The 22155-nt window shown below is 36.4% G+C and overlaps 1 protein-coding gene across 1 annotated transcript in view; it reads right to left on the bottom strand.

Annotated features, from left to right (window-relative positions):
• LOC136025913 (helicase domino-like) overlaps positions 1-16690 on the bottom strand; it is a 144374-nt gene extending 127684 nt beyond the window's left edge. Inside the window, exon 1 of the mRNA XM_065701977.1 lies at positions 16607-16690. The gene's annotated coding sequence lies outside the window, so the exon portion shown is untranslated. The remainder of the gene's footprint in view (positions 1-16606) is intronic.
• Positions 16691-22155: the final 5465 nt, after the last annotated feature.

Raw genomic sequence — 22155 nt, 5'->3', positions numbered from 1 at the left:
TGTATCCTATATTGGATGTGAGCCCTTATAGTGCTGCATTGTTTTTATAAGCATTCTGAAAAAAAAAAATCATAGATCTATAATCCTATGTTAGACATTATCTTAGTGTCTTATATAATTTTTCTCATAAGTAGTTTGAAAGGAAATAAGAAAACCTTAAAATAAACCACTGTCCCTTAGACATCTCTTTTTCCATTGTAAGAGCTTTTTTCAACAGAATTCCAAGATTGGGAGGGGAGGGGTAATTGTCCCACTCCCAAATAATTACACAATTCATGAGAGACAATTGTACAGCAGTAAAAACCCATCAAACATCAAATAGCTAGTCAACAGCCATAACATAATTATGTTAATAATAATTACTAAAAATTAAATAATTGATAATGATAAATTAAGAATCCCAGTAGGCTCTCAAAAGGTAGCTATATTTAATCACTTATTATCTTTAAAGAGCTTTTAATCAGATCAAAAAATTATTTTTAATCTAGTCATTGAGATAATTCAGTCATTGTTGGTCACAGAAGCTTGTGTCTTCAATTAAATCATTTATACACAAAAATAGTGAATTGAGTTGCATTTGGAAAAGCAACTTAAATTTTGTTTCTTAAAAAATACATGAATAAAACAAAACTTGGAACACTCGCCTTTGTAAGAATTTTAGAGAAAGTATTGAAAAAATCATTCATGTTTGTCAGTTATGATTCAAGAAGAGTCAATAATTAAGTTTGTTAAACACCAATTCTTAGATGTCCATAAAAAATTATACCAACTAAACCAAGGCATGGCACTTTGACCAAAACTGAATACCTACTAAAAGACAAAAACAGGTTACAAAAGGAAAAGAGGGTTGCACAGCTTTGATGTTTCCCAAAAAACCTGGTAGATGTTTACAGACACTGGTTGGAACTGAGGTTGAAAAAGTCTATAAATGAATATAAGCTGCTTACAAAATGGCAAAAAGAATTAGCTGCACGTAGATGTACAAAGTCTGCAAAAGAACAGACACTAAAGACAAAATCTCAACATAAAATATTCCAGCAAGTATAGCCAAATTTGTATCTTTCAGTACTTTCTAAAATGATATTTCTTGAAGATGATATGTTATCTTAATTTGCACATTACAGCAAAATTAAGGTCATACTGGATCTGTTGTGATGAAAGGGTCACAGAAGCCATTAAACAAATGAAACAAAAAAAAAAAAAAACAACGAGTTCAAAACAAAATGGAAGGGCTTGTAGAAATAGACAGAGTAAAAAATAAACAGTGTAAGGTGCACCAGATGACATGGGTTGCAAAAGATACATTGCAAACACACTAAATATAAGGAACAAAAAAATGTAGAGTTGAAATATGACTGTCAACATTAAAAAGACTAGCTAGAAGTAAGAGGGGTTACCACCCAACAATCATATTGGATTTTAAAACTCAAAATTAGATCCAAATTAGACTAATGGTTTCAATTTTTCTCTGATTGTATCCTATTTACTTTTAAGATTCTTGAATCTTCATAAAATGATGTCATTTACATAGCTACACGACAGCACAAATACACTAGTTTGATCCAAGCTCAAAGTTGGAATGCCTCTAGTGTCCCTGTATTTTGAAGAAGGCATGAAAATTTTGAAAGACATACAACCAAAATGATATTTGGCAAGCAGGAGCTTTCTTACCCTGCCAGACTAGCTACTGAAACTCCCAACATAGGAGAAATAGAGGTACAAAGGTGAAATAGAGGTGATGTCATTCCAACCCATAAGCCAATGAAGGTCAACACTCTCCCAGCAGTATTTCCTATTGCTTGTTCTAATCCAAGAACTAGAGGTCATTGCCTGAGACTTGTTAAGTAGTCAACTCTAACCTGAGTCCATACAATTATTTTCCTCAAGAATAGTCAATAGTAAGAACACACTCTCTGAAGACACCATTACTTCTGAGTCTGTTGACATTTTCAGAAAAAATAAAACACTGGATGCTGAGTGGTCCTTGGGGGAGAGTGAACCCATCTGGGAAGCAACTGATCATCCAAATGCACCTAGTCACTCAATAACAAAGAAAAAAATTTCAATCATCAACTCTGGAGCTTCACAAGGAAAAATCCTTTGGTTGCTCCAAGCTGCAATTAAAGTTATTTAGTTTTCTAGCATTAATATAGAGTTGTAAACCTATTTCATAGGGGGAAGCTCAATGAAAGTTTTTTATGGATATGGACTTGAAGCATCAAAACTGTATTTTCAGACCCAGCTAATCAACACTAAGATATCCTTTAGATAAATGCAACTCAATTAAATTGCAGCTTGGAGCAATCTAAGGATTTTCCTTGTGGAGCTCCAGAGTTGATGTTTGAAGTTTGTTTCATTGTAGTTTAGTGATCAGGTGCAGATGGATGACCAGTAGCTTCCTAGTTGAGTTTACACTCCCTTGAGGACCACTCAGCATCCAGCCTTTGTTTAAATTATCAAAAGACTCATTAGTAACCCTTCTTAACAAGTTTCAACTAATGACCTCTGGTTCTTGAATTAGGACCAACAATAGGAGATAATGCTGGAAGATTATTAGCCTTCATTGACTTAAAGGTTAGAATGGCTTCACTGCTATTTCTGCAAAATACAAGTGTTGGGAGTTTCAGCTTAGCTAGTCTTGCAGGGTAGGAACACTCCTGCAGAATGAATATCACTTTGGTGGTATGTTCCAGCTGGGGTTAAAGACATTCCAATTTCAATCCTGGGATAAACAAGTCCCTCATACAGCAGACAAATGACTTTTGGGGAATTAGTGGAAGGGGTATGCTTAATCAGTCCCAGAGTTGAACTAGCACCAGCAGCAGACTTCTTAGCATGGTTACTGAACTTTAGTTCATTAGTAATGCTAATTCACTAATTATTTAGAGGAGATTGAGTGACATGAGATAAAATAAGAGCAACAAGGACTTGTTTTGCCAAAGTGAATGACATAGTACTTAGCAACATTGAACTCAAGTTGCCAAGCCTCAGCCCATTGACCAAGCAGTCCAAGACTATTTTGTAGAAGGGCATGATCTTAACATGATAAAGGTGGTCCAACAAGCTTTGAATCATCAGCACAGTGTTAACTTATTGCTGATAGTAGATGAGGGCACTATCTTCCCTCCTATGTTTGGACTAGGCCTTTAACATAACTATTGTAGGGTGACTTCTTTTTCAAAAAAAGCTCATGTTTAACATTAAAAATCACAGACATTTAAAAAAGAGGGCTGGTGCATCCCTTAAAATAAGATTTCCCCAGAAAGTCCCCTTATAAAACATGAACAATTTTGCAACAATTAAACATTATTTGATTAGGGCCAACAGTAGGATATAATATTGGGAGAGAGTGTTAGCCCTCATTAACTTATAGGCTAGAATGGCATCACCTCTATTTCTCCTGTATTCAAGTACTAGAAGTTTCAGCTTTGCTAATCAGGTAGGATAGCACCCACTTGCTGGATATCACTTAGGTGGCATGTCTCAGCACATCTTCCTAAAAGTTTATGTCTTTTATAATAAGGCGAGGTTAGTGAAATTCCAGCTTTGAGTTTTGGATGCACAAGTCCATTATGCAGAAAACTCATGACTTTAGCAGAATGTAAGGAAAGAGTGCTCTTAACCAGCCCCTATAGTTGAACTAGCACAATCGACAGGCTTCTCAGCATGAGTGCTGAATTTTAGCTCCCTGTCAATAGTGATTTTTATGGAAAAATCTGACATGGACGTAAAAAGCAGGAGATGAAGGAAGAATAGAAGTCATCCTTTCAAGGATCAAGGATTGTTGTAACAACAACAACAAATCCATGTGGCTGTATAAATTTGAACCCTGGATATATATGTATTAAACTGTGAGATAAAACTGTTTTTCTTTGTTTTTTGCATTTTCCCAGGTCTTGTGATACCCTAGGTTTTGATTTAAGGGACCTACCTCAGTGCTGTGATTGATATATTTAGACTTTTGGGCAATTCATTTTATTTTCAATTCTCCAGGGAATTGCACATCTTCCCGTTCTTCCTTTTTTGCCTTTACAGTGTTGCCGGTCCAAATTTGTGAAGTATCTGTTTATTTTTTTATAAAGCCACAGACTACGTAAGCTGAATCGTTTATTTTCTGCATTTGGGGAAACCTGTGCAGAAGAGAGCGATAACAAACACGAAGAGCCGTATTGGTACCGGCAGGATATGCATCCTTAAACTGCTGGGGATAGGCGATTTGAGTATCCGCGCTTCCCACAGGTCCCCCAAGTTCTGAAAACCCTGTGATAAATTGATATCTGTTGGCTGAAAAGCTTTTTTTTTCCGCATTTTTTCCAGCGATTTTTTCTCATATCATGCCGCCACCTAGCGAAATTAAGGCCACATCAAGTAGAAGACCAAAAAGGACTCATATAAGTCCAAAAAAAGGATCCAACAATTGTCTTGCCTGCAATATTGCATTAGAAAATGATTCTTATGCCATTCTTTTTGATGGGTGTGACAAGTGGATATGTGCCGAGTGTCTAGACATGCCTGAACCTGAATATCTGCTTGTCACTAAAATCTCCCGACGTGTAGATATTTGTATCAAGTGCCCAGCATGTAAATATGGATCAACATCTGTTAATACTCAAAATGCTAGTGTTGAGAATATCGTAAAAGCTACAATAGATAGCATGAAAAATGAGATTATTGATAAAATCCCATCTCAAGCGGCCTTTCAAGAAATTGTCCAAGCATCTTTAAAAGACTTGGAAACATCATTAAAAGCTGAAATCTCACAAACTGTCAGTGAGATAAAATCACAAGTGGCAGCACTGGAAACCCAGGTGTCTGAAAAATGCTCACTTTCTGAAATGCGTTCCGAAGTCCAGACGGTAGTTCTTCAAGAGACAACAAGCATCAAAGCCAATCTCACCCAGCATCTTGATAGTGAGATCCAGCGCCACCTTTCTGAAGAAAGGGACAGACAACGTAGAGCCCTTAACATTGTTGCGTTCGGGATCCCTCTGCAACCCAATGACCAACTATTCATCAAATCTTATATTGATCAAAAGTATAAGCTCAGAGACGTTCACATCAATAATGTGAGAAGACTTCCGATCCCAACTAATTCTCTGCCATCTGCACGCCCTCCTCCTGTCCTTTTTACTGTCCCAAGCCTGGACATCAAAAGGTTAATCATCAACCGCTCCCGCGAGCTCCACGAGGATATACAATTTCGTGGTGACGCATCCAAGACAGAGAGAAACAGGAGGAAGGCTTTAGTTGAGGAGTTGAAAAGAAGAATAAGCTCAGGTGAGCCCAACCTCATGATCTTCAAGGGCCAAATCGTTCCAAAAAACGAGGCTGCTCATCGCAGGTGGGAAGTGCCACCCCGGTCCCCTCCAAAGCAATCCACGATGGAAACCTAGTTATATCATTGCATCCTCATGTAAATAGTTTTGTTTCCCCAGTGCTTCGTTTTGATAAATCGTCAGTTGATATTTCTTGTGAAGCTTCATCCAATCCTTCTCCAAATATTTCCCATGTCGATTTAAGAGCTATTTCTGCTAATGTTAATTCAAATGTTATATCTAATAATTCGCTCGTGTCATGTCAGAATTCAGCAGATTCAAGTTTTTCAAGTACTATTGTAACTGCGGAGGCTTCCCAGGAAGAAGAAGAAGACTTGAGCTTTGTTTCTGTTGAGGAAGAAAGTGACTCTGGTGAAAATAACAACAGACAAACCATACTGGACAGAAGCCAACCAGAACCAGCAACCGTAAGTTCTGACTTTAGTGTATGTGTTACTAATGTTGACCAGTTGCCCAACAAAATTGATGAACTAAAAACCCTAATTGACTCAAAAAAGTTCGATGTGATCTTACTGACTGAAGTCTGCCCTAAAAACAGTAGTAACAAACTTCACGATTCCCATGTGAAAATCCCGGGTTACCAAGTTCTCTCAAATCTGTCGTCCCAAGGTTGCAAAAGAGGAACACTAGCCCTCACTAAAGCAGGATACAATACAAAGATAATTGATGTTCCTCTCCTTTGCCCCTTTGTTGAGGCAGTTTGCTTTGATCTATGTGTGCCAGGGAGCCATGAGTCAGAGACAGTCAGAATCGGATGCATCTACAGAAGTCCCTCAGCCCCATCCCAAGTTGTAACCAAACAAGCAATAGCAGAAATAATATGCACACTAAATTCGAACCTCAAAGGACATCTGCTTATTGCCGGCGATTTCAACCTTCCATCTATAAACTGGATAAACGGTTTTGGATGTGGTGCCACTCCAACCGAACAAGACAAGCAACAGCCTTTCCTAAATTGCCTCAGTGAATTGTCCCTACACCAGATAGTTGACCAACCAACTAGATACAGATTGTTTCAGCGCCAAACAACACTTGACCTGGTTATCTTGAATGACAAAAGCTTAGTTCAAAGTATTGATTACTCACCACCCCTTGGTAAAAGCGATCACCTAACTATAGAGCTCATGCTGAAAGTGAAGGTAATTAAGAACAAGCTAGTCAAAAAAGTGTTTGTCGACTACATTGCTATTCGAAATGAATTATCCACTACAGACTGGCCGAATGTACTAAGTGGCACAGTTGATGAACAATGGACCAAATTCAAGGGTGTTTTGCTGAAAGCTCAGGATGCCCACACAAAGACCAGTTTCAAACCAAAACCTAGATCCCTCCCCTACATGACAAAAGACATCAAAAGAGAAATAAACAGGAAAAAGAGGTCATGGAAAAAGTTCAGGCAGTCAGGAGACCTGCAGCAACACACAAAATTCACCAAGGCACGAAACAAGCTGAGAAACCTCACCAGAAAACTCTACGAAAATCTGGAGTCCAATCTTGCCAAAGAAAGTAAGACAAATCCTAAAAAATTCTGGAATTATGTCTCTAGCAAGAACCACTCCCGTCGAACTATCTCCAGACTGGTGAAACCCTGTGGCACTACCGTAACCAACATAACTGATGTAGCAAACGAACTAAATAGGCACTTTGCTTCAGTTTTCACTTGTGAACCGGAAGGCCCCCTGCCAAACTGCCTGGGCTATGAAGCCCCCACAACAATGGAGCAAGTCAGCATTGACCCCTCCAACATCCTCAAACGGCTTCAAAATCTTGACACAAATAAATCGGCTGGACCAGATCACTTACAACCAAGACTGCTGAAGGAACTGGCAGCCATCATCGCAGGACCACTGTCTGACCTATTCCAAAAGTCTATTAATGCCAAATCTGTCCCATCTGATTGGAAAACTGCTTTTGTGACCCCAATATTCAAAAAAGGCAGCAGACTTAAAGCAGAAAACTACAGACCTATAAGTCTCACATCAGTAGTCGCAAAAATCCTTGAAAGAGTGGTCAATGATGCAATACTGGAACATCTGAAAGTCAACAATATCCTATCCCCTAATCAGCATGGGTTTCAACCAGGAAAGTCAGTTGAAACAAACTTACTGGAAACATATGACATCATTACAGATTTGCTTGACAAAGGATTGCCAGTGGACCTAGTTTTACTAGACTTTGCTAAGGCCTTTGATAAAGTCCCACACAAAAGGCTAAGAGAAAAGCTTACTGCTGCCCAGTTACACCCCAACCTGGTTGATTGGCTTATGGACTTCCTGTCAGGACGAACCCAGAGTGTCAGGCTATTTGGTGCTGGAGGTGAAAAGGTCTTTTCCGAGCCCTGTGATGTCATCAGTGGAGTACCGCAGGGAACTGTTCTTGGTCCTACACTGTTCAACATCTACATCAACGATATATTCAGCGAGGTGGGAAACAACTTGTCTCTCTATGCTGACGACTCAAAGCTATTTGGAGCAGTGAATGTAAAATCCCTGCAAACAGATGTCCAGAAAATCCAGCTATGGGCAGACAAATGGCTCTTATCGTTCAATATAAGCAAGTGCAGCACGCTACACTTTGGATCTTCAAACCCATGCGCCCAATACCATATGCATGAACATACCTCCAACTCCAATTCACCCATCAAGACCAGGACAGAGGAACGCGACCTTGGGGTCATCGTTGACAGCCTTCTCAAGTTCCATGCCAACACCATCAAGAGCGTGTCCCAGGCCAACACAAACTTAGGTCTGATCAAAAGAACAGTTACCAGCAGATCCCCACTAGTTTTCCTGAAACTTTACAAGGCACTAGTCAGACCCGTTTTGGATTTTGGCATGTGCGCTGCCTTCCCAACATACAAAGGAGATGTCAGGCTAATTGAGGGAGTCCAGAGGAGAGCAACCAAGGCCATCACAAACCTTGGAGACAAACCTTATCAAGATCGTTTACGGGCTCTCAACCTCCCTACCCTCGTGTACAGGCGCAATCGTAGCGACATGATGATGACCCGCAAATTGCTGAACTCATCATATGCCAAGATCCTGCCCATCCACCCAGGCCCCCCACAGTGCACCAGAGGACACTCAAAGAAGCTGTTCAAGCAGTCAGTCAGAACCAGGGCCAGAAAAAGTTTCTTCACCAACAGAGTCGTCAACCCCTGGAATGAACTGTGCAAAGCAACAGTCTCAGCCCCCACCCCCGAAGCATTCAAGAAGGCACTGGATAAAGAGTGGGCCATGAAAGACTGGAAGTATGAGTGGGACATTCCGTCCCGCTCATACCTGCTATGAGACATCACCGATTCAACTCAGGAGCATTCAACAGATCTACAGATCTTAATTTGCTCCGAAGTGCAAATTAAAGTAATTAATTAAGGTAATGTGGATGCAGGATGTTTCTATTAATCAGATTGACAAGTTTCCTTCTTATGTTACATAATTTTTTAAATAATTAAAAAAAACATTTATCCCAATTCCATTTAATCTAACAAAGCCAAATGGGTAACCTTAAATTGCAGCTTAGAGCAATCTAAGGATTTCTCCTTGTAGAGCTCCTGAGTTGACAATTTGAGTTGAATTCAGGATTCTTCAGGTGCATTGTGCAGATTCATAGCTTCCCAGTTGAGTTTACACTCTCTGAAGGATCACTCAACACTCAGACTTCATTTAAAGATGTCCACAGATTCAGCAGTAACAGTTATTTTTTCAGAGTTTATTCCAAGTGTTGATAATTCTTGAAGAAAAGAATCGAGCACAGACTCTGGATAGGGTAGGCTGCTTAACAAGTTTCAACTGATGACCTCTAGCTCTTGTGTTAGGACCAATGGTGGAAAATAATACTGGGACAGTATTAGCCCTCATTAACTTATAGGTTAAAATGGCATTACCTCTATTTCTCCAGTAACAGTAGAGATTTGCCATTCTTCTGAATAAACATTATAAAAGAAAAAAAGTATCACTATTAGATTCTATTAAGTCCTCCCCCCCCCTACCTTATGATCAAACATACAGCCCAAATTATATATTCTCTCTGAATACAGCTGTTGCCTGTTTGCTGATTCTTCCTGTCACTCTTACTTGTCTGCCATTATGTCAATTTGAACACAAGAGTCACATAAATGACCTTCCACCTGAAACATTCCTAACAGATGATATAAACAGATTCAAAACAAAACTTGCAGAAGCACATTTTCACAGTAAATCATTTTTAAATCATTTATAGTATTATTTGTCAATATTTGTTGTAATTGTTATTTTCATTGATTTGTATGTGTGTATTATGTTGTCAGTATTGTCATAATTTCTATTTATTATGTTTAGTGCAACAAGCTTGAAAGCTTACCATATTTGATATTAATAAACAATAAATAATTTAATTTAGACTACTTAATTGAAAAAGATCGATTGAAAAATTGTCAAAAAAGAAAATAAGACTTGGTCCTTTTGATAATAATATTCATAATACACCTAGATAGGTCAAATCGGTTGTAGTTTAGTCATAGAAGTTAGTAGGGGGAGGGATCAGCTCCAGGAATCATGTAATTTTTTTTAATTTTTTACTTCCAATATTTAGATCAAAACTCCAATATAGCTCCAAACATTATAAAAGAAAAAAAAAGTATCACTATTAGATTCTATTAATTCTGAAAACTACTTAAGCTTTTTTTAAATACTGATTCCACTCTTGAACACTTCAATTTATTCTCTCCCCCCCCCACCTTATGATCAAACATACAGCCCAAATTATATATTCTCTCTGAATACAGCTGTTGCCTGTTTGCTGATTCTTCCTGTCACTCTTACTTGTCTGCCATTATGTCAATTTGAACACAAGAGTCACACAAATGACCTTCCACCTGAAACACTCCTAACAGATGATATAAACAGATTCAAATAATAAATTAATAAATAGAATAATTGATTAATAAATAGAAAGATTCAATTAATAAATAAATAATAAATAAAAATTCTAGTAAAATATATAATTTAGGCTGAATATTTAACTTTTATGGGGGGAGGGGTAAAACAAAGTACTTTTAGGAATGATGTAAGTGTTTTAGAATTCTTAAAAATAGTTTTCAGAATTGCAGTGATTTATTTTGAAGAGGCAAACCACTGAACTTGATTTTTTTTCTTTGTATTTTAGCCTACAATATTAATTTCAGAAATTGGTAGCTGTGTGTACTGTTACCAAACTAAACTTCATTGAATTTAAACAGTAGAAACTTAAACAAAATCTCTTAATGTAAAACAAGATTCAATTAATGGTAAATTCTTACTGACAACAATCAGCAACTTGGTGGTGTGAAAATGGAATACAAGATTATTGGCCAAATTTGTGTGATAAAACATTTATTTCAACTTAAATTTATCATTTTCTACTTATATTTACCCTTAAGTATAATTTTAAGTGTCTTCCCTTAGAGTATCCAACCCCCCATTGCACTTCCTGGCTGAAGGGCCAAGAAACGGAGATCAGCACCGCTGGTAGGGACTGTAAAGTCTAATGCCGTATCCTTTACCTTTACCTTAGAGTATGACTTCACCTACCTGGACTATGAAGCTAGTGATTTATTATTATTTTTTTTATCCCCATGGGGATTAGCCTTTGCTTGCTTTGTGTTTAAATTCTAACTCAAACAAACAAAACAAAGGTAATATGTTCCAAGTGCTTCTTATTTTTTTATTTATTAATACCAAATACAGTAAGCTTTCAAGCTTGTTGCACTAAACATAATAAAAAGAAGTTATGACAATACTGCCAACATAATACACACATGCAAATTGTGAAAATAACAACTACAACAAACACTGACAAATAATACTATAATGATTTAAAAATGATTTACTGTAAAAATGTGTTTCTGCTAGTTTTGTTTTGAATCTGTTAGAAATGTTTCAGGTGGAAGGTCATTCCATGGCTTCCACACCCTGCTGTAAAATGAATGTTGGCCTATTTTCCTTTTTGAAAGTGAGGGGAACAATTTATGTGGGTGATAATGGGTCCTGTTAGTGTCATTAAATTGAAGAACTATGATGAACTTATATTATCAATGTATTGGTACTATCAGGATTTCAATCCTTTTAACTGCTGGGAACAGGTGATTTGAGTGTTGCACTTCCCACAGTTTCTATCTGCCTTAAAAATTTCCAAGGCAAAAATTATTTGGGCTATCAATGGTGTTGTTCTGAAAGAATTCCTACGAAAATCTTTGCCAAAATAAGACGTATCCAGTAATTTTTTACTTGTGCACATACATGCAGCATTGCCATTTAATGCCACCAAAAAGCACAGGAAATAGCACTATGAAACAGCCAAAAAACCTCAACACCTGAAAAAGGCTCTGATATGTGTGCAGTGGAAGGGTGTGCTTTGGATGAAAGGTCAAATGCAGTACAATGTGAAAAATGTAGTTCCTGGGTTTGTGCTGGGTGCCTCTTGATGTCTGATTCAGGGTACAACATATTCAACAAAATGAACCAAAGAGTTTAGAAGTGTTTGGGTCTTTCCTTTGTGCAAAACCAGTAGTAGCAAACAAACCATCTCAGATGTTGTAACAATCCCATTACAAGAACACAGAAATGAAATACTGAGTATGTTTGACTAATTCAAACAGGATATGAGTGCTTCTCTGGACTCTGCCAAAGCCAAAATCATTTCAAACAAAAAAAAAACCTTTTGTTAATTCTAATTTTGGTTTGCAGACTTAATTTCCTATTCTTCCAAACTTATTTTTAACTGTAAAAAAAAAACACCCTGAACCTTGGCTATTCTACTTTCAACATCTTCACTGTTCCTACCATCTTTACTAATAATACTACCAAGGTAAGTGAAGCTACCCACCTGATCAATCTTTTCGTTACCCAAAGAAAAAGCAGATTTCCTCAGCTCTAGCTTTGGTACAAATTTCTCCAGTCAGCCCATAGCAAACCCTCAACCCACTTTACCAGAGCAACCAATTAACTATACAAACAAAGCTGCTGGACCAGATAACCTACAACCCAGACTATAAAAAGAAGCAGCTAGACAAATTGCTGAGCCAGTAGCAGTGATATTTGGGATATCACTCACTTCCAAAGTGCTCCCAAGTGACTGGAAGCAGTACTTCTGTTGTATGCAAAGTCCTTGAAAGCATCATAAGTGATGCACTAGTCTCTCACCTTTAAAGAAATCAGTCACTTTCAAAAAGTCAGCATGGTTTCCATAAAGGTCACTCAATCAACACAAACCTCTTTGAATCATATGACTTTGTGACCAGACTCTTGGATGATGGTCTTCTAGTGGATGTCATATTGCTTGGTCAAGCATAAGCCTCTGATAAAGTGCAGCATCAACTTCTTCTGAAACTGGATGCATCCAGGGTGCATGAGGATAGTTGCATAAATTGAGGCCTTTCTTACTGGAAGAATTCAGAGGGTATTAGTTTACAACTCCACCTGTAAAACTGTATTCTGATGACATCCCTGTCATTAGTGGAGTTCCACAGGGCAAAATCATAGGGCCCATGTTTTAAGTATATATATATATATATATATATATATATATATATATATATATATATATATATATATATATATATATATATATATATTAATGACTGTGAAACTCACCTGAAAAACCCACTGACACTATGTGCTGATGACTGCAAGCTCCTAGGACAGGCCCAAATTAGCCCAAATCACTCAACAATGCAAGCAGATTTAGATGAATTATCTAGATTGTCATCTGAGAAGGGGGTTTTAAATGCACTATGTCAAAATACAGAGTCTTGCAACTTGGACAAAACAACTCTAGATGACCTTACCATATTGCAGAAGACCTACTTGGAGCTGTAAGTGAGGAGAAAAACCTAAGGGTTATTGTCAATGATAACTCAAGTTCCACAGCCACACATGAGCTCAAGTTGCTAGAGCAAACCAAGCCCTAGGGCTCACAAAATATACCACCAGAAGCTGTGTGTGGTCAAAAAGCTATACAAAGCTATTGTACATCCACAAGAGGAATTTGGAATGACTGTAGCATCTCCCATTATAAAATGAACATTAAAGCACTCAGGTGTCCAAAGGCAAGCAACAAAGCTCATGCCAACTTTGCAAGACAAGCTGTAAGAGAAACACCTTGTGTCTTTCAAGCTCCCCATCCTTGTCTATCAAAAGAAGAGAGGAAATGCAATTGTTATTCACAACTGCTAAGGAACAACCTCAAGTCAAGTTATCTCCTAATCCCTTGCAAGTACAACAAGAGGTCAGACAAAGAAGCTGCAAGTCCCCCATAGCCATCAACATGAGCACCAGCACTTCTTCTCTGTATACACTGTCCCTCACTGGAACAGCCTCTCCAAAGCCACCATCCAGTCCTAAACCATAGATGCATGGAATCAATCAGGACTGGGCAAGTACAGAGTGTAGGCTAACTTGAGATGCCAAACCATAGGCATGTTACACCACAGGCAGCTCCTCACCACCTAATCTTGCTGGATATGTGATTAATTCTAGCATAGACTTTTTAATAGAGCTATCTTTAAAATTACTTTTAACATTCAATGCAAAATATATCTGCTCATATGAAGCACAGGAAAATTGTTTATGGCCTTATACCCTCACTCAATCACAATTTACAAAGTTTTAAAAATCTGTAAAATTATTAGTTGAATTCTTGTATTAATGCAAGATTGGTGCTCTTGGGAAGTTGAAACAATTTTTACTTCAAAACATTTATTTATTTATAAATGCATCAAATGGTAAGCAACACTTATAAATGTTTGAAGAAGGGAGAAAAAAGCAACTCATATCCAAAATTCATAACTCAAACAAAAGCTCATGACCAAAAGATCAACTTAAAACCAATAACTAAAGATCAAAAACTCCTAAATAGAAAGATACCTCTAATAAAATATGTTTAAATATCTGCACATTCCCAGCTTTCATGACTTCAATGGGTAGACTATTCCAAGGTGAAACAACCCTACTGAAAAATGAATACTGCCCTATTCTATTATTTGATTTTAGAGAGTAGTTTGTAATGGTGTTGGTAGGTTATGTGATAGTGACTGTGTTAGAATATGTAGATAAATAGTAGTTTAAACATTTTGTAGCAGCTTAAACTATACTTTACCAACACTACTCCCACTCCCTAATGTGCAGATGTATAGACCAATTTATATTTTGATTATGTGTTTTTATTTTTTGATTTAAAATTTGGCTGCATATTTGCACATTAGGGGAGGGGACTAAATTGTAGTATAAGCAGCTTTAAATATTTGTTAACTACAATTTTCAGTATATTTTGAAGTTAGAATTGCTTCCTTCTCAAGAACCCCAATTGCAGATTAATACTAATAACCCTTAACATAATTTAAAATTCAAAAAACTTCTTCATAAAGCTGAATTGACATTTCTAAAATCCAAAGCCAAATGAAAAATGTTTTATAGGGCTGTGCATTCTTGTAAGGGTAATAGCAGAGCTGTTTCTAGGGTTGGTGGTGCCTAGGTCAAAAATTATTAGATCCCACTTTTCAACTCAAATATAAGCAAAAAACCCAAATCATACAGGAAAAATCAATCACAAGGGCATCCTCCCAGATGTCTCCTAGCCATGGGACTCAATTGCCTCAATTGCCTAGAGTAGCTGCCTCAATTGCCTTGCCTCTTTAAACAGCTATGTGTGTTAAGTCTATAGTTGAGCATATTCAATAAAAAATCCTGAAAATCTAAAATTAAAAAATCTTAAAGGAATTTATATCATTAGGCCTACTAGCTAAAAATTCTTCTCTTTGAACCTCCCTATCTGTAAATAAATAACCCCAAATTAAATGTTTCTTATATATTTATTGATTTTTTGTTCAAATGGAGTTAATAATAAGAAGCAAACATCAACAAAGCACAAAAAAAAAGAAAAAATATATGGGAAATATAAAATTTGGGTTATTTATTTGCATATTTGAAAAGGATTGGGGGACAGATAAGCAAATTACTTTTCATAATTTGGTTTATAAATTTTCAGTGTTTCCTTAAGAGTAGACATTAGGCCAAACTTTAGACTTATAGCCTACTCTTCTAAGCCCTAAAAAAAATCAAGTTTAATATAGTAGAGGAGGTTTGACTGGCAGTCATCAACTCAAGAGCAGTACAGGTCTGGAATACCTTAAAGCTCTCAGATGGATTGAGGTGATTAGATTGGCACTGAAGTATATCTCTGCCCATGAATTCATTTACTAAACTCAACTGATGTTCAAGATAGCTAGAATTTGTAAAAATGTAGCCTATTACTTGGACTATATAGTCTATGGGAAAATCAGGTGTGTGTGGAAGAGAGGAGTTTATTAGGAAAAAAGACTGATAACTGTGAGACCATAGAATAATAAATCTAATGGTAAATCTGGACTACTACTTTAGGTTAATGTTGGTATTACTGGAACAATTGTTTGTGGTCATGAAACTATTGTTAGGCTAATAGATACATTTTGAACATCTTTTATCTCTTGCAAAACTATAGCAAAGTCACTATTATGGAGTTATTATATATTTGCACATTGGGGAGGGGATAAAGCATAGCATATATTAAACACAACAATGGTTAGTTTATGTATTCAATATATGCTATGCTTTACCCCCACCCCACTTATGTGCAAATATATAACCCAAATTTGTTTCTAAACTATTACAGATTCACAATTTCAAATATCCAATCAACAAAATGGAAATGATTGAAATTCTATATGTATAAATATAAGAATATTTGGGCTGGAATAACTCCATAATGGTGAGTTTGTGGTAGTTTTGCAAGAGAGAAAAGATGTTCAAAAAGTCAAAATACATCTATTAACTATAGTTTCATGACCCCAAACAATTGTTCCAGTAATACCAACATTGACCCTACTTAAGTATTTTTCAGTCCTTCAGAAGTAGCCAATCCCTGCAAGTTTACCATTTTTTATCGAACTTTAGATACGGAATCTTCATATCCCTAGAAATATTAAAGGGATAGAAAGTAGGCTAGTTAGATAACATATTTCCAGGGCAATGTTTTTGACCCTGGATTCATTCACCTAACTCAGCTAGAGTTAAAGATAACTCAAATTTTACTCCACATTTTTTAAGGGACATGGCCTTGCTAAATTAGAAACACTGTAGGCCACCAGAAATATCATGATTAGAATCCTCTTGTTATCCGTTTCCATCGTCCTGACAATCACGTGTAATGCTCTCTAAGAATAGTATAATGTGATAACCATATCGACTCATCAAACTAAATAAATATTAGACGATTACCTATGTTGCAGTGTTTCAATAAGATAACAAAATTACGATAATCCAATTTTCATCGCCATTTTTCCTTGGGAAGGATGATGAAAATGCAGCATTTGCAAAAAATACAAAATAGATGGCGGTTACATCGTACCGACAGGGTTTAGCAAAGTAATGGTTAAAGAGGGGTAAAAACTTTAGCGTAAAGAGTGGGGCGTTGAGGAGGAAAAAACCCTTTCATATACAGAATAATTTCTGTTTTTTTAAGTTTAAATGTCGCTCCTTACTTTCAGTTGATAAAAACTTGTTTTTTTTATTTAGTTTCTGAATGTTTTTGAATTAATGCATGTTTGGATTTTGGCTCTCTGTACATGAATAATTAAAAGGAAATTTGCATATTAATTTTTTTTGGCTAAATGGCTTTCTCATAGTTTTAATCGGAAGATTTTGAAAAAAAGGAGCGGGGGAGGAGGCCTAGTTGCCCTCTATTTTTGATAACTTAAAAAGGCAATTGGAACTTTAAATTTTTTACGAACATTTTCATTAGTAGAAAATAAACGTAACTTATGTACGAACTTCTATATTCGTATATTTTATTGCGTATATGAGGGGGTTCACCCCTCTTCAATACTTCGCTCTTACACTAAAGCTTAAATTGTGTCCCAATTCCTTAAAATTGACCCCTGAATCGCAAAGGCCGTAGAATTCACAGTTGAAATTACTAAAAATACTTTAGCGTAAAGAGCGAGGTATTACGATGAGGTGAACCCCTCATATGCATAATAATTTATGTTCGTTTTAAGTTTTAATTCTGCTCCTTAGTTTCAGTTGAAAAATTTTCATATTTATTTTTTCAGTGTTTTTTTTTAAATAATACTAGAAAATTTTTGCACTCCCTTCATTGAAATCCTCTTTCCCCAATACAAATTCCTCCATGAAAAGATCCTCCCACGTAACCCCCTCATCTTCTCCCTTCTCCGAATCAAAAAATCCTCCTGAAGACGTCTGTACACTTCCCAATAACCATTACTGTATGTAAACACTGGTCCATTTTTGTTTCTTGTATCCCCTCACACGGGGACTGTGGGGGACTAAGTCAACCAAAAGACATAGTTATTGGGCTATTCAACTATGGTAAATAAAATGGCTATCTCTGAATTTTGATCTGGTGACTTTGGGGGGAAAATTAGCGTGGGAGGGGGCCTAGGTGCTCTCTAGTTTTTGGTGAATTAATTCCCATTAGAATGAGCCCTCTTACAATATTCTAGGATCACTGGGTCGATACGATAACCCCTGGGAAAAAGGGAAAAAAACAAAAAAATAAACACGCACCCGTGATCGGTCTTCTGGCAAAAATACAAATATCCACTTTTTTGTAGATAGGAGCTTGAAACTTCTACAGTGGGGTTCTCTGACACGCTGAATCTGATGGTGTGATTTTCGTTAAGATTCTAAGATTTTTAGAGGGTGTTTCCTCCTATTTTCTAAAATAAGGCAAATTTTCTCAGGCTTTTCAAGCATAACTTTTAATGGGTAAGACTAAACTTGATAAAACTTACATATTGAAAATCAACATTAAAATGCAATTCTTTTGATGTAACTATTGGTATCAAAATTCCATATTTTAGAGTTCCCCACAGTCCCCGTGGGAGGGGCTGCAAGTTACAAACTTTGACCAGTGTTTACACACAGTAATGGTTATTGGGAAATGTACAGACGCTTTCAGGGGGATTATTTTAGTTGGGGGGGAGGCAGGGGTTGAGTGGAGGGGGTTATGTGGGTGGAACTTCCCATTGAGGAATTTGTAAGGGGTAAAGAAGATTTCCATGAAGAGGGCGCAGGATTTTTTAGCATTTTTTTAAAGAACAACGAAAAAATAAGTATGAAAAAGTTTTTTTCAACTGAAAGTAAGGAGCAGCATTGAAACTTAAAACGAAAAGAAATTATTACGCGTATGAGGAGTTCACCTCCTCATAATACCTCGCTCTGTACTCTAAAGTAATTTATTAATTTCAACTATTTATTCTACGGCCTTTGTAATTCAGGGGTCATTCTCAAGGAATTGGAACAAAACTTAAGCTTTAGTGTAAAGAGCGAGGTATTGACAAGGGGGTGAACCCCCCTCATCTTACATAATAAAAACATACGAATATAGTAGTTCGTTACGTAAGTTAATTCCTAAGTTACATATATTTTCACTAATGAAAACGTTCGTAAAAAATTAAAAGTTCTCGTTGGATTTTTAATACCCAATAAATTGGAGGGTAACTAGGCCTACTCCCCCGCTCCTTTTTCTCAAAATCTTCCGATCAAAACTATAAGAAAGCCATTTAGCCATAAAGATAAATTAATATGCAAATTTTGTTTAAATTATTCATTTCCGGAGAGCCAAAATCAAAACATATATTAATTCAAAAACGCTCAGAAATTAAATAAAAAACAAGAGCCAAGAGCTCATATGGTATGAGCTCTAGCAAAATTCTATAAATCAATAGATTGCTTTAAAAGGAAAATCAGAGGCTTATTTCCGGTCGGGATTTAAAAAAAGAGCTCTGTGTCGCGAGGTCACTCTAAATATCAAAATTCACTAAGATCCGATCGTCCATAAGTAAGTTAAAAATACCTAAATTTTTCTAATTTTTCCTCTCCCTTCAGTCCTCCAGATGGTTGAATCGGGGGAAAAAACTTTATCAACTCAATTTGTGCAGCTCCCTGACACGTCTACCATTTTTCATCATCCTAGCACGTCAAGAAGCACTAAACTCGCCAAAGCAGTGAACCCCACCACCTAAATCCTCCAAAGAGAGCGGATCCAGTCCGGTTATGTCAATTAAGTGTCTACGACATTTATAAGCGTTTTCCAAGATTTCCAGTTTCACCCTCCAACTGCCCCCAATGTCAACAGATCTGGTCGGGATTTGAAAGAAGAGCTCTGAGACATAAGTTCCTTCTAAATATCAAATTTCATTAAGATCCGGAACCCCACTTAAGTTAAGAATACCTAAATTTTTCTAAATTTTTCCAAATTAACAACCCCCAGATCCCCCAAAGAGAACGGATCCGTACCATTTATGTCAATCTCGTATCTACTTGTGTTTATTCTTTCTATCAAGTTTCATCCCGATCTCTCCACTCTTGGTGTTTTCTAAGATTTCCGGTTTCCAAGTTTCGTTTCCCCCTCTACGTCCCTGGATCCGATTCGAATTGAAAATGGAGCATCTGAGACATAAGATTGTTCTATATATCAAGTTTCATTAAGATCCGATCACCCATTCGTAAGATACTTCGATTTTCACGTTTTCCAAGAATTCCGGTTTCCCCCTCCAACTCCCTTCAATGTCACCGGATCGGGATTAAAAATAAGAGTTCTAAAGCACAAGATTTTTCTAGGTATCAAATTTCATTAAGATCTGATCACCTATTCGTAAGTTACAAATATTTCACTTTTTCTAATTTTTCCGAATTACTTCCCCTCCCCCCCCCCGACTCCACCAAAGAGAGCGGATCCGGTTATGTCAGTCACCTATCTTGGACTTTTGCTTATTCTTTTTACCAAGTTTCGTCCTGATCTCTCCGCTTTAAGCGTTTTCCAAGATTTTAGCCCCACCCAACTCCCCCCCCCCAATGTAACCGGATCTGATTGGGATTTAAAATAAGATCTCTGAGACACAATATCCTTCCAAACTTTAAATTTCATTAAGATCCGATCACTCCTTCGTAAGTTAAAATACCTCATTTTTTCTAATTTTTCAGAATTAGCCCTCCCCCGAACTCCCCCAAAGAGAGTGGATCCGTACCAGTTATTTAAATCACGTATCTAGGACTTGTTATTATTTTTCCCACCAAGTTTCATCCCGATCCCTCCACTCTAAGCGTTTTCCAAGATTTTAGGCCTCCCCCTCAATTCACCTCAATGTCACCGGATCCAGTTGGGATTTAAAAAAGAGCTCCGGGACACGATATCCTTCCAAAATTCAAAGTTCATTAACATCCGATCACTCCTTCGTAGGTAAAAATACCTCATTTTTTCTAGTTTCTTAGAATTAACCCCCCCCCAACTTCCCAAAACAGAGCAGATCCGTTCCGGTTTTGTCAATCACGTATCTAGGACTTGTGATTATTTTTCCCACCAAGTTTAATCCCGATCCCTCCACTCTAAGCGTATTCCAAGATTTTAGGTCCACCAACTCCCCCTGATGTCACCGGATTTGGTCGGGATTTAAAAAAAAGAGCTCTGAGACTCGATATCCTTCCAACCATCAAATTTCATTAAGATCCCATCATTCATTCGTAAGTGAATAATACTTCATTTTGTCTATTTTTCCGCATTAACCGGCCTCCACTCCCCCCCCCAGATTAATTTTTTGTAGCCTATTATTGATGTCAATTGTCAATTTGACGCCCAGTTTGATTTTATGAAGTGAATAATGATTAAACTTCCGGTGACATTATCTTTCATGTTTTCATTCTATGCAAATTTTGCGATTGCGTTTGTGATATTGAAGTGAAATTTAATTAATTATAATTGCAATTAGTCTCTTTTCCCATCTATGTTCTATCCCCTCTTGTCACGTGTATTATTAAAGAAAAAAATTATAAAAAAAAAAATTGTTCCCCGTTCTCAGGATATATTTGTTTTGGGAGAATTCCTTAATTTGTTGAAAATATTTGCTCACCTTTAGGAAGTGAAAGGGATAGGGAAAATGTTGCATGGTTAGAATGGTCATGTGCCCTAAGCGATTAAGCCATAAGCAAAGTATTGCCCTGTTACTAATAATGGAGTTAAGCTTGAGTTTCCTTTTCTTAGTTCACAAATTAGTTTGACATTTGACAGGTTATTTTACCTTAGTGTTTATTTGTACCAAAAATGTAGTCACCGTAAGATAGGGCTTGAAATTTAGTTATGGATAGTAATTTCAATATCCTTCAGCACCCCAGAAATTAAAGGAATTAAAGTGTAATAAAATTGATTTTGAATGATATAATATAATATGATATAATGATATAATATATATATAATATTATATATATAATATATAATATATATATGTATATATATATATATATATATATATATATATATATATATATATATATATATATATATATATATATATATATATATATATATATATATATATATATATATATATATATATATATATATAAATAAGTTGTCTGTCTGTGGATCTGTGGATCAGGTGACATCATGTTTCTGTGTCGGCTGACGTCATGAAATTAGTTGTCGTCATTTTTGTTATGACGATGCTTAGTATATTGTAAAACACATTAATTTGGTTAATAATATACCATTTAAAACACCAAAATGAACATGCTGGAGTAGTCACTCAGTGAGAGAGGGTGTCAGAACGGAGAATGAAGGTCCCAGGTTCAAATCCTGGTTAGGCTAAAAAAGGTAAAAAACTAAAAACTAAAAAAAAACTGAAAAAACTAAAAAAGGCAAAAACTACAAAAAAAACTAAAAACTAATAAAAAAAATAAAAAAGCCGAAAAACTAAAAAAACTAAAGAAACTAAAAAAAAGGAAAAAAACTTAAAAAACTAAAAACTAAA

This window comes from Artemia franciscana, chromosome 4 (genome assembly GCF_032884065.1).
Source record: "Artemia franciscana chromosome 4, ASM3288406v1, whole genome shotgun sequence".
NCBI lineage: Eukaryota > Metazoa > Arthropoda > Branchiopoda > Anostraca > Artemiidae > Artemia > Artemia franciscana.
The sequence above is the reverse complement of the archived record's forward strand: the minus strand, read 5'-3'. Positions and strand labels throughout refer to the sequence as shown.